The sequence below is a fragment of the Topomyia yanbarensis genome, chromosome 3, assembly GCF_030247195.1.
Source record: "Topomyia yanbarensis strain Yona2022 chromosome 3, ASM3024719v1, whole genome shotgun sequence".
Lineage (NCBI taxonomy): Eukaryota > Metazoa > Arthropoda > Insecta > Diptera > Culicidae > Topomyia > Topomyia yanbarensis.
Window position 1 is genome coordinate 339,481,792 of NC_080672.1, and position 12,741 is coordinate 339,494,532.

General features: G+C 41.2%; 1 protein-coding gene across 9 annotated transcripts in view; it reads left to right on the plus strand.

The window, feature by feature from the left end:
- Nucleotides 1-12,741, plus strand: part of LOC131694076 (potassium voltage-gated channel subfamily KQT member 1) — a 1,057,856-nt gene that overhangs the window by 661,255 nt on the left and 383,860 nt on the right. The window lies entirely within an intron of this gene.

Below are 12,741 nucleotides of genomic sequence, written 5' to 3' on the forward strand. Positions count from 1 at the left end.
GACTGCGAAATAAGTTGAAACGTTTCGCCACTTGATATGACTTTTATTTATATTGAAGATGTAACTTTCATCGGTATAGTGATACGTATTTCAATATTAGGATTGATGTTGACAGCTTTCAAGTAGATAGCAATATCGGTTGTTTAAAAAAAACCCACGGTCTTATTCACGCAATCTTGAGCCAACAGTAAATCTTCTACAGAGTCAAATGTTCTTCCATTCAAGATATCGTTCCTAACGTCAATTGCAAAAATCTCAAAAAATCACTATTTTTCCTACCCACCCATTGGGACTTGGATCGGTTGCAAACTAGCATTCTTCTGGCAGTGACGGATTGCACGAAATTTGCATCTATTCATCATGTTGTTTGTTTAAGCTCGCTCGTACGTACAAACAACTCAAGTCCTGAACCGATACCTTCCTCACACATTCTGAAGTTTAAATCTTCCCTCCGCGTCGAGGCGAAACGATGAATGCCATAAATAACAGTAAACATATTGCAAACAGCAGACAGGCTTGTACAGGATGTAAATAGTTCCATTTCCGATCGATGAAATCGAGAAGGAAGCAAGTGCTTTCCCGTAATCTGTTGGCACAACTGCTTGAACCAACATCCGTCATGATTCCCTGTTGATGGCCATTCGTCTTGTTTTATTGATATGCATTGCGTGACTTTCGGACATGGCCACATGACGTAATAGAACTGCAGTCATGTTTGCTAATTTGTGGAAGGTTGATTAAGCTTCCACTTCCCATCGAACAGTAGTCAAATGAAATTGCTTCCAATAATACTCACTCAACCGAACTACCACAGGAAATTACTCCTAGTAGAATGATATCGTTAGGACAAACTACCGGTCAGAAAGAAAATACTGCACATCTTTTCCCTAATTCGATTTCCGCTCGTGTGCTGACTAGCTGCTATGGAGAAAGGAAGTATTATACATACATTCATATCCTCTCCAACGCACTGACCCATCCGTTCACAATCGATTGTGATTTGTCATCTCAATCCACGGCCACTTGTGGACACTAATCCGGACCCGCTGCTCTGCTTGTCTGCTCGCCAATCCGTCAGTCAACATCCGGAAGTTTTTCTCGCAATGGCCGCAAGGGAAATGACCGAAAATAGCTCTCACAGTTCATCGACAGACCCACTCAAGAGGAACGCCAGGATACGGACGACGATGTGCTGAATTATTATTCATCGAAAAAGTGTAGGCATGGTGTCCCTGCTTTCATCTTTGCAAGCACATCACACGGGATAACGGTACGGCTGCTGGAAGATTTCTGCTCCAGCCAGTCAGTGAATATATGCATCTTTTTCTCCGGTGCCGAGATGGCAAGAAGTGGCTTCATAGTTTGTTTCGTGTCAGAGCATAAATCATACAACCATTTTGAACACCTGCTACAGCTGCAAATTCAAAGCCGGTCAGTGGTGAGGTTCAGCACATTTTTTGCGTCCTCTCGTCCTCGCCTGGGAAGGCAAGGGAGTGACACATCGGCTGGCTGAAGAAGGATGAATGTGATTATGGCTTCATACGCCGAGCTGCAGATGATCTATCGACGGTGAATGTTTGATTTATGAACTGTTTTATGTGCCTTCATCTGGTTCTAATTGTGCGCAGAATGAATGAGGGAATCGAAAAGCCTGACTGCTTCACGTATGACTGCCGAAAATATTGACTTCTATCAGTGACATATTTGATGCGGTTCATCATCAGGTTCAACCCGTTGAGATTTGAAATCAAGGGCGCAACGAATAAGAATTTTATCACAAAATTATAAGATTTACTGAAAAGTAGAATCCATTAATCACACAAGCTTGCTAGTGCATAATTTATCAGAAAAAAATAAAAAAGTTAGTAAATTTTTAAGGAGTTTTATATGTTGGGCATGGTTCGTAAGCCGAACAAAATTATTGTTTATAAAGTTTGTTCCAAATTTCAGCACCTAAAATCTCATTAAATATTCTACAAAAAAAATATTTCACGCAAATATGGAGTATGTTCGTTTCATCGAAATATACATAATTCATTGGACGTGTTTTTATAGAAAGGTTTAACCACCAAAAACAATCCTTATTTTTGCGCCCTTCTTCCCAACGGAACTACGTCATCGTATTACTTCGTGGGGCAATCGTTGTGCTTTCGTTGCACCTCTTTCTTCTGCTTTATCTCGGAGCCTCACTTGGTTCATGGAGTGGCTCGACATATGAGCTTAGATTTAACTCTCGACTCTTCTCTTGTTTCTTGTCTCCATCTATTACGTCGCCATTTAGCTCTTGTCCCAGTGAGCCGTTTAGATGCTGATTTCTTGAGCCAGTTAGCTCCTGTTCCCGTGAATCATGCAGCTCCCAGCCTTATCTCGATCTACTCGGATAGTCCCCAACGGTGAACTCACCCTACTCCGACTGAGAGTTCCCCGACGGAGGAATTTCCGATACCCGCTTCCTTCAGCCATTTAGCTTCCCAGCTTTATCGAGATCAACTCGGATATAATCCTACACCGACTGAGAGTTCCCCGGCAACGGAATTCCTCTCGGTATCGGTGTTCGTTTCGTGAGCAAATTAGCTCCATTTTTCGTCACGATTCTATCGCGTAGTCCACGGCGGCGAATCTGCCCTATTGTGAATTCCCCGGCGGTAGATTGCTCCCGATACCGATATTCGTTTCTCCTCTTAGCTTCCCGCTTCGTCCCGATCTACTCGATCTAGTCCTCGGCGGTGAACCTAGCCTACTCAACGGGCCAGCCAGCAGGTGCTGAAGTCCAACGACCCATTGCTAGCTATTCGACACGATCTACTCAGTCTAATCCCCGGCGGTGGATCTAGCCTTCTCACGAGCTACCCGAAAGGGTGTCGAGGTCGGTCCGGCAATTCCGGTGAAGCCTGGCGTCCAGTTCGCTGGCGCCCTGCGACCCGAGACCGGGGCTACGTCGCGTACTACTCAACTGTTCCCCGGCGGTAGACCTAGTCTACACCGTCGGAGAGTTCCCCGGCGGCGGAATTTCTCCCGAAAACCGATTTGGGGTTTCCCGGCGGCGTTCTTACCAATGGCGCTGCTTTGTTGGTCCCTTCGCCACTTCCTCTGCGGATCGGAGAGTATACTCGTAATCACTTTGTTGACAGCGACCCAGATATACTCGTCGTGGCACATCTCTTCGACGGTATTGTCCACTGTCACACCAGGCATATCTCTTCGGACTTCCACGAATCCAGGGCATTCGAAGATCACGTGTTCCGATGTCTCTTGCACGTTCACACACTCCAGGCAAAGGGGTGACGAAGCGTGTCCAAACAGATGCCGGTACTCCCGAAGCATCCGTGTCCGGACAAAAACTTCGCCAAATGGAAGTTCTCCTTTTCTCCTCATTGTCCCTTTCTTGCTGCCAATAAACCAACGAGTCCGCTCAGACCAGTCTCCTTGCATTACGTGCATTTCTCCGCTGGTAGTATTTCACGTCCTCAGTCAGAGTAATGCAGATGGGAATCATCCCGGCAATTACGCATACCGCCTCCGAAGATATCGTTCTGTACGCACTCGTGACACGAACAGCCATTAGGCGAAACGTGCTTGGCAACTTCGTCCGGTTCCGCTTTGAGTTCAGCGCAGCAGCTCAGACCAGTACGCCATACCTCAGTATTGAGGATGAGACACCCACCAGAAGTCGTCTCGTACTCCCTCTTGCTCCTCCGTGATTCGGCATGATCCTTGCCAATACGTTAGTTGAAGCCTTTTCACGTACATAGTCGACATAGCTGTTTTAATTTAACCGATAGTCGACCATCACACCCAGATGCTTCAGTGCACGCATCGATGGGATGAATTGTCTCCCGACGCTGATCTCGACACGCTGGATTTTTTACGGTTGCTGACCAGCACTATCTCGGTCTTGTGGTGAGCCAGCTGCAACTTGACGTAAGCCATCCAGGTTTCCACGATGCCTATTGTCTCTGCCATCAACATCTCCACCTCCTCAATGGTCTCGCCTTTTATCGTCAGGACAACATCATCTGCAAAGGCGACGATCTCAACTCCCCTGGGCAGTTCCAGTGTAAACTTCCATTGTACATTATATTCCAGAGCGTTGGGCCGAGTATGGAGCCTTGAGGTACTCCCGCTGTGACCCTAATCGACCTCTGTCCCATGTTCGTTTCGTAGACCAGTACTCGGTTCAGGAAGTAACTATTCAGAACCTTACCTCTGCAGCGCTACGGCGATAGCCCCCCAGCTAGAACTGTTGAACGCGTTCTTCATGTCGATCGTAACCACGGTGCACTAGCGATTACCTCTTCTCTTTTGCTTCAATGCCTTCTCCATGCTCGCGATTACTGTGCGGATGGCGTCCACCGTCGATATCCCTTTCCAGAACCCGAATTGCCTCTGCGATGGTCCATTCTCACATTCAGCGTAGGTCGTCAGCCTGTTGAGGATGACCCTAACCAGAAGTTCACCAAGAGTATCCATCAGGCATATAGGCCGACACGATGCTGGATCTCCTGGTGGTTTCCCTGATTTTAGCAGCAACACCAGCTTCTGGATCTTCCATCTATCCGGGAAGTAGCCATCGTCCAGGCATTTCTGTAGGACTATCCTGAAAATGTCCGGAAACGCCGTGATCACAGTCTTCAGTGCCACGTTGGGGATACCATCCGGTCCGGGAGCTTTCTTCGCTTTCAGCCCTTTAGCCACTATAAGGAGCTCGTCGTTGGAAACTCGATTGTCACCTGCATTTCCACCGTCTGCATCAACGTAGGGTGTAGGTGGCCATGCGGTTGGGTCGTGCTTCGGGAAAAGGCCCTCCACGATAGTTTTCAGTTTGTCGGCGCATTTTTCGACTGGCGTCATTGGACCCTTGATCCTGGCCATAACGACACGGTAAGCATTGTCCCAGGGTCTACTTCTCTGCACAGCTCCTTGTAGCAGATGTACTTGCTTAACACTATCTCGCGGTTAAAAGCGACCCTCCCGAGCAAATGAAAATCCCATAATACCCCCAACTGTATGGTGTTAGGATAGTGTTTTGAATCGTATCAACCCATAAAAACACCATCATCATGGTTCGGTAGATCCCATATAAAAACCATATTTTGGTGCGTTAATGGGATATTTAGACCTTTCTATGGTGTTTTTATGGACGGGAAATTTGACACGGATCATGATTATGGTCTAAAAAGAAAAACCTTCTCTGACTTTCCCTGAGATCTTGCTCTTTGAACGAGTCTCCTGGCTTTTAGGCAGGCAGCCTGGAAGATGCTGAGCATTTCGTTCCACCAGTACGCCGGATGCCGGTAGTTCCTCGGCTCCATTTTCCTCGGTATTGTTACATCACATGCCCTTGCTACTGTTTCCGACAGCTCGTCGGCTCTCGGAATTGGAGTGACGCTGTCAGTACGAAGTGCTTCCACAAAACTGTCCTTGTTGAAGTCTTTAATTTTCCACTTCCGCTCGCCATTCCTCACTCTTCGCGTTACTGTACAATTCCGCCGACCAATGGTGTAGTGGATCGCCTGGTGGTCGCTATATGTATATTGCTCACTAACTCCCCAATTCATGTTAATGTAACGTCGATGATGGATTGCCGGCTGTCCTTACGGAATGTGCTACCGGAAGCTTCGTTGCACAGCCTTATGTCCAGTTTCTCCAGTGCTTCCAATGCACAGTGGTTCCATTCCTTAAGAGAGGCGGTCATAAATATATTTAATGCAAATTTTGATGCAAAACTGCATTTCTATAGTAAATTTGGGTCGCAGAATTCCAATTTCGCGATAAAAAATCGGTTATATCCACCTAACAGTGTAATACGGCTTTTCTTATTACATTAAGATTCACATTTACTTTTTTTGTTCCAGAATTTTTTTTAATATCAAATAGTACAAGTTGTGCTGCGCTGGTAAAAAAAGGAATAGTTATTCATTGAAAGTTCTCTAAATTGTAGCTTCTGCACAAAACGTAAATATTTCGAATTTTAAATAAATCGTGTATTTTTACATTTCTTATAAAAGAAATGTATAGAATTCGCTCAAACTTTCAAGATTTTTTGCGAGGCCCGAAGGGCCGAGTCTTATATACCAATCGACTCAGCTCGACGATTTGGGACAATGTCTGTGTGTGTGTCTGTGTGTGTGTGTATGTAACGGACAAATTCTCATTCGTGTTTCTCAGCAATGGCTGAACCGATCTTATCCAAAACAATTTTAAATGAAAGAACTAAAAAACAGTATGAACGCTATTAATTTGTTTTTGATTCTGATGTTTAGTTTTCAAGATATGAATGTTTAAATGCGTAAAAATGGCGCTTTTTGCAGTTTTTTTGAATTATCTGCCGAAATTGACAATACAGAATATCAATTTATATGTATTTAGACAGCTTTAACGAATACCTTTCGAACAAGCTACAGATTATGCTATATTTCACCCTAAGGAGAGGCGAAGCCGAAACGCAACATAGTATGAAGCTACAGATTGTTGAAATCGGACTATTATCAAAAGAGATATTTAACATTAAATGCGGACGAAAGATTTTTATCATTTCCCATTGCCAGAAATATGACCAAAAACATGTAATCTATTTTTAACGCCAAAACGGCTTATTTTAGGTCAATAGTATCTTCGGTGAATTTAATGGAGGCAATATGCCCTTTCTTTTGGTATTGTGCTTTTGCTGATTAATCGCCCTATGAGTGAGATATTTTCACAAATTTTCTTGGAAGTGATTATATCGAAATGATGCCTTCAGCAAATTTGTAGCTCTTACTTTTGCAAATAACTTTACTGAAGACTTCAAATATCTACTTTGAATACTTTAAAAGTTATGGCTTTTTGTTTGTGGATTACTCTTTGTCGCCTATTTATTGTTCAATATAGTAATAATCCATTGAAATAAGCCAAACATTATTTCGATAAAACGAATTTTGTATTTCATTTTTCTATCTACAACCGCTAGAAAAAATCACCGAACACTTCCAAGTTGTCTGGAAGGAACTTGATAACTTATCAGTGCAAAAATGTTCATTTGTGCGAATTTTCTGACTGCAATTTTTCTAATTCATGACCATCGGATCGATCTGAAACATATTGGAAAATGAAAAGCGAAATAACTAACTCCAAGCAACGGCGTAGCCAAGAGAAGGTTTTGGGGTTTAACACCATACAACGCCCCCCCCCCCCACCACACCCACAAAAAAAATTGGATTGAAGTTGAAAATTTATTGATGCAGACTGATTTAATTCAATATTACAATAACAATTATCTGATCCGTACATTGATATTCTGTTGTTGCAAACATCATGAGGACTTTTGATAAATTGTCGGAATGGGGTCCTGATATGTAACTGATCTTTTGGTCTTAATTTCACAGTTGTCTAATTGCATCAATATCAAAATCCTGCCTGAAAACATTCCAATAGAAAATTCCAGAGTTCTGTTTTCAATCATGATCCTCAGATTTCTTTTCAAATTGAGCTCGTTTTTGTAGAGATGTACTTAATAAGGGTCTTTATTTAATAGGAAGCGAAGTAAAAATTGATTTAATGTCTATGAAACATAGAACTGCGCACCAAAAAATGCATAACTTTCAACATTTGCTAAAAATGTTTTTGCCTTTCTCATTCACTCTAAAATTCGTCAATCTAATCCCGACCGGGAGGGCCGAGTGTCATATGCCAATCGACTCAGTTCATCGAGATCGGAAAATGTCTGTGTGTATGTATGTGTGTATGTGGAAAAATATGTGACCTCTGTTTCTCAGAGATGGCTGGATCGATTTGCACAAAGTTAGTCTCAAATGAAAGGTACAACCTTCCCATCGGCTGCAATTGATTTTTTATTGATTGGACTTCCGGTTCCGGAGTTACGAGTTGAAGAGTGCAATCACACAGCAAATTCCCATATAAACTGAAATGAAAAATTTTCAAAATCAAATTTGTATTTTTGATGCCAAATGACTTTATAATGCATGAAACATCGAGATTTGATGTAAACTCGAAAAAAATAATGTTTGACAAAAATTGATATTTTTGGACTTTGGTACATTTTTGCCTTTCTTTTTTTTTATTTCGATTATAGAGGTTTTAACCTTAAGGTCATTCGCCTCTTCGGGTTAGAAAAATCTCTTGTGAAAAATTTCGAACCCTATGTGCGGGGTCGGGACTCGAACCCAGGTGCGCTGCGTACAAGGCAATCAATTTACCAACTACGCCACGCCCACCCCCTTTTGCCTTTCTCATACAGAAAGGTTATGCAATCAATCTAAAAATCGTCAATCATACCGGCCCGGAGGGAGTATGCAGTGAGTGGTTGCTACTTTAAAAATAAAACTAGTTTAAAATTTCTTAACAAGTTGAAAATTTTCGGCAGGACCCGGACCTCCCGGATCTTACAATGTGATACTGAAACATCGCTTGAAACCAGCGGCGGTCAAGCGATGTTTCAGTATCACATAGTATCTCAAGATCGTGGCTGTCGATCCATTGTATGTATGTGCAAATCGTGCTGAACATGAAATATTCATTTCCACCATTTTATTGAACATAACCATCGTAGTCTGGACAAGGGAGACAAGCACAATTGCACCACTAGGTGGATTAAAACAGGTTTATATTTTGGGAATGCGTCGAGTTGAGACGCAAACGTAATATGATTAATAACGAGGATAACACTTTCCGAATGTAGAGAGAAATTTATGAAAAATGACGATTTCCATTCGATTCTAGCAGGTCCTGATCGATTTTGATGAGAATTTGATTTTTGTTGTATGACCAATTATATGTATAGGTCAAATGTTCAAAAACAGTAATTTAAGGTCAAGATAACATCATTTTTAAACCGCCAATTTCGGAGGTTTAGTATCTTCGATGAGTTTTACAAACGTTAAACAGCGCATCATTTGATAAAATAATTTTGGCGGTATATCGTCCAAGAAGTATTTATGGTGAATTTTCTCAGGTTAATATTCATGACTACAATAAAGTCTCAACAAATTCGCTAAAAACACGAACTCTGTTACTATTTTCTGAAAAATTAATTCTGCATAATTTTAAAACTTCAAAAATTACGGTTTCGGAATTATGCCGTTTGGACAGTTAGATCGATTTTCACCAAACCCCCACCAATTGTAAAATTGGTATTGTAAAAAAACGTAAGGGCGATACTTCAATGCTGATAGGTGGGACCGAAAAAGTAAACAATCGTCAAAGGGGCGATACTATCATTTTGTCAATTTCAATAGCAAACACAAATTTTAATTTAATAATTTCAAATACTTCATGAAGTTTTGGGTTTCGATCACTGAATCATGCAATCTAGGATGTAAAAAACACAATAGTTCTTAAATAGGAAATAAAACCAAGTCTGGAAATATTCACTGTTGATTTTCTTTGAATGGTGTCAATGCTAGTGTCGCTTTTTTCCAGAAAAAGCGTTGATTTTTAGGTCTCAGTCGCGTTGGAAATTTGAGTAAAGTATAAACTTCATTTCGATTCAAAAAAAATCAATTTTTTGGCTCAGTACAATATACATAACCCCTTCAGGAAAATTCAGTTTTCCCACCACAATGCATTGATTGAGGAATTTAGATATTTTATTAACAGAGCATTAGCAATAATTCGTTTGTATGTCTATTTTATGGGCCATTTTTTCGCTTTCCTATTGATTTGGTTTGAGATTTCTAGCACTGATGTTGTCCTATGCTGATTTGAGCGATTCTCTGTGTCCTGCCACAATCCCATGTAGTATGTGTTATCAAAAACATCGCGAAGCATCAAGTTTTAAATGTTCTCAAACGATATAATATCAGAAGAGAGTGATAAGAGTTATAAGAAATGTCTCATCACACTGTTAGGTGGATTAAAAGCGTTTTTTCCTTTAAAATGATGGTTTTCGTGAACAACCAATGTGTTTTCCTACAATAAAAATTATCCCATAATAAAAAAAAACTCCGAGTACCAGCTATTTTAAAATGGAGAAATACTACTTGGACTTGAGAACGTAGTTGTAATACGAAGTGGAGTGAGACATTTGCCTCGTACATCAAATATTCCGTAGTGACATGTGTTTCAAAGAGAAGCGTCAAATAAATCGATATAACTCAAGTTCTAATGATTCCATCGATAAGAAATTATGGGAAAATAACAAAGAAGCTATATAGTTTCGAGATCAGTAGTAATTATTATCGTAAATAATTTGACAATCTGATATAAAGTTTTTTGTCTTGCATTATCCCGTTAAACATGTACAACATCTTAGATTTTCTAGGCATTCTGGACGCAGAGATGCGCAGCTGAAACCTAGTTTAAGTGGAAGTGGAACGGCTGACAACCATTTTGAAAAGAAGTTCGGGAAGGATATCGAGGGACAAAGTTAGTTAAAGGCATATTGAAATTTTTTAGGTTAATTTTTCTATTACATATACAAATAAACTCATATTTCTGCTCTCCTTACACTCCAAAAACTGAAAATTATCATTTACTACAAAGCTAATAGTAGTGTTATCTGAAAAAAATTGAATATTAAAAATTACAGATCGACAAAAACATTTTTCTGGCGAGCTATCGATTATCGATATTATTTACATTATCGGTAAATAACGAGCCACCCTATGCATTTTTCTATATACTAAGAAAACCAGTTCAGTATTTACAAAATTAATTATGAAACTATAAAATATACATACAGAACGATGTAATCGCAAGATAAAAACACGCCTTCGCCGAAATATTTTTTTTTGCATTATTGGCCTATGGGGGGACCACTGTGCAATGGGCTGTAACATCTTACGTTGGTCGGCCGGTCCAAGCGTTAAAGTCTCCTGTTGTAACAACTGGCGTTCGTCCGATTAACGAGTTGGTTAGAGCGTCCAGCATCTGATTGTACTGCTCTGGTGTTTATCTTGAGGAAGCATAGCAGCTACAGACGAATGCGCCGTTGGTCCTGGCGGTCCTATCCTCTTGGACAGGAAAACCGCCCATTACTTGAATTGCAGTCCATCCCTGCACTATCTACCACCCTGATACCGTTATCGGGAGGAACACGATACGGCTCTACAAGGTCACTTCGTTTCTGTTGTTGACTGCCACAACAGTTGCTGTGCAATGTCGCAATGATTGAGATTTAGCTGGATTATCTCCATCATTGTTGGCCTGCCTTCACATTTTGTACGCAGGGCATTTGAAGCCTCCCGTTGTGTGGTCATTTCCGTCCTTCGGTTTGCAGATCATGTACCTTGGTTGCTTCGTGCAGTTTCTAGTAACGTACCCCCCCTTCCTTCACATTTTCTACACAGTGTACCCTTCAGTTCTTCGACGGTCGTTATCTCGTCTAGACCTGTGTATTCGACTACGGCTTCCTGCGACAGAGCTCTCACGTTTGCCTCGCTGCCCAAGGATTTAGCAACTAGCTCGCGATAGATCGAGCTCTTGACGGAATCCTTCTTCACCTCGAAGATCATCTCGCCTTTCTGAATGTTTTTAACGTCGTTCTTTCCCAACTCTTTCAACTCTGGGTCCTCTTTCACTTTTTTGAGAAGACCGGCGTAGGACGTCGTATCGTTTGCTTCGATGATCAGTGCATCGCCCTTGTAACTCTCCCTGAGAAGGGCTTCCGTTTCTCTTTCTTCTCTTCTTCCTTCTTCATTTCTTTCTGTTGTCTCCATTCCCTCCGCTTCGCCTGCTGGCTTCCTGTGTGTTTATGTGTGTGTATGTATGTGTCAAACAATCTCACCAATTTTTCTCAGAAATGGCTGGACCGATTTGCACAAACTTAGCCTCAAATGAAACAACCTACCCGTCAGTCGCCATTGATTTTTTATTGATCGGACTCCCGGTTCCGGAGTTACATGTTGAAGAATACGATCACACAGCAAATTCCCATATAAACTGGTACCACCATGATGTCAAAATGATGCAATACATATTGAAAAGTGTGTGGATTTGCGTGTCTAGAACATTGATGACCCACCGAAGTCGCTTTGACCACATTGGCCATCTATGACGCTTCTTGATGCCCCGGGGGAACTTTCCGAGTCCCTAAGTTAATGTCATATTTCTCAGCAAATTCTTTACCGGTTTGTACAAACTTGGTCTCAAATGAAAGGTACAGCGTTCCCATTGGCTGCTACTGAATTCCTAATTGATCCGACTTCCGGTTCCGGAATTACAGGGTAATGAGTACCAACACGCAGCAAATCCCATTACGATGAATGTGAAAAGGTTTTTTTTCCAAAATGTGACCACAGCTGCTTGAATTTGTAGCTCTAGGTCACTAACAGTCATGCAAAGGACAGTTTACGTTGACGACAAAAAAGAAATTTTCATATATCTTTGTTATTTTTCCACTGCGAGGGTGGCACCCATCTTTATGAAAATAAGTTTTTCGTGTTTCTTGAACCTAGCGTTTTCAAGGAAAAATAGTTTTGAAACCTTTCAAGCATTAGAAAAAAAAGTTAGGCATGAAAGGGTCAAATGACGCAAATCCAGCAACAAATAACAACGCTACAGACGTTTAAATTTCTGTCACATTTTCGTGACCCAGATCAAATTTCAAACATAAGTTTCACATCTAACTCCAGCCCTATATAATCGAGTAAAGAATTTTCAATGCTGAAAATTACATTGAAACTGTATCTCTTAAAGATTTTATTACTGACTTAAACTGAAACTATATCTCATGATGATTCCATTCATCAATTTAACCATTGGTAAAATTGGGTAACATGAAATAAATGTTTGATACCAAACATG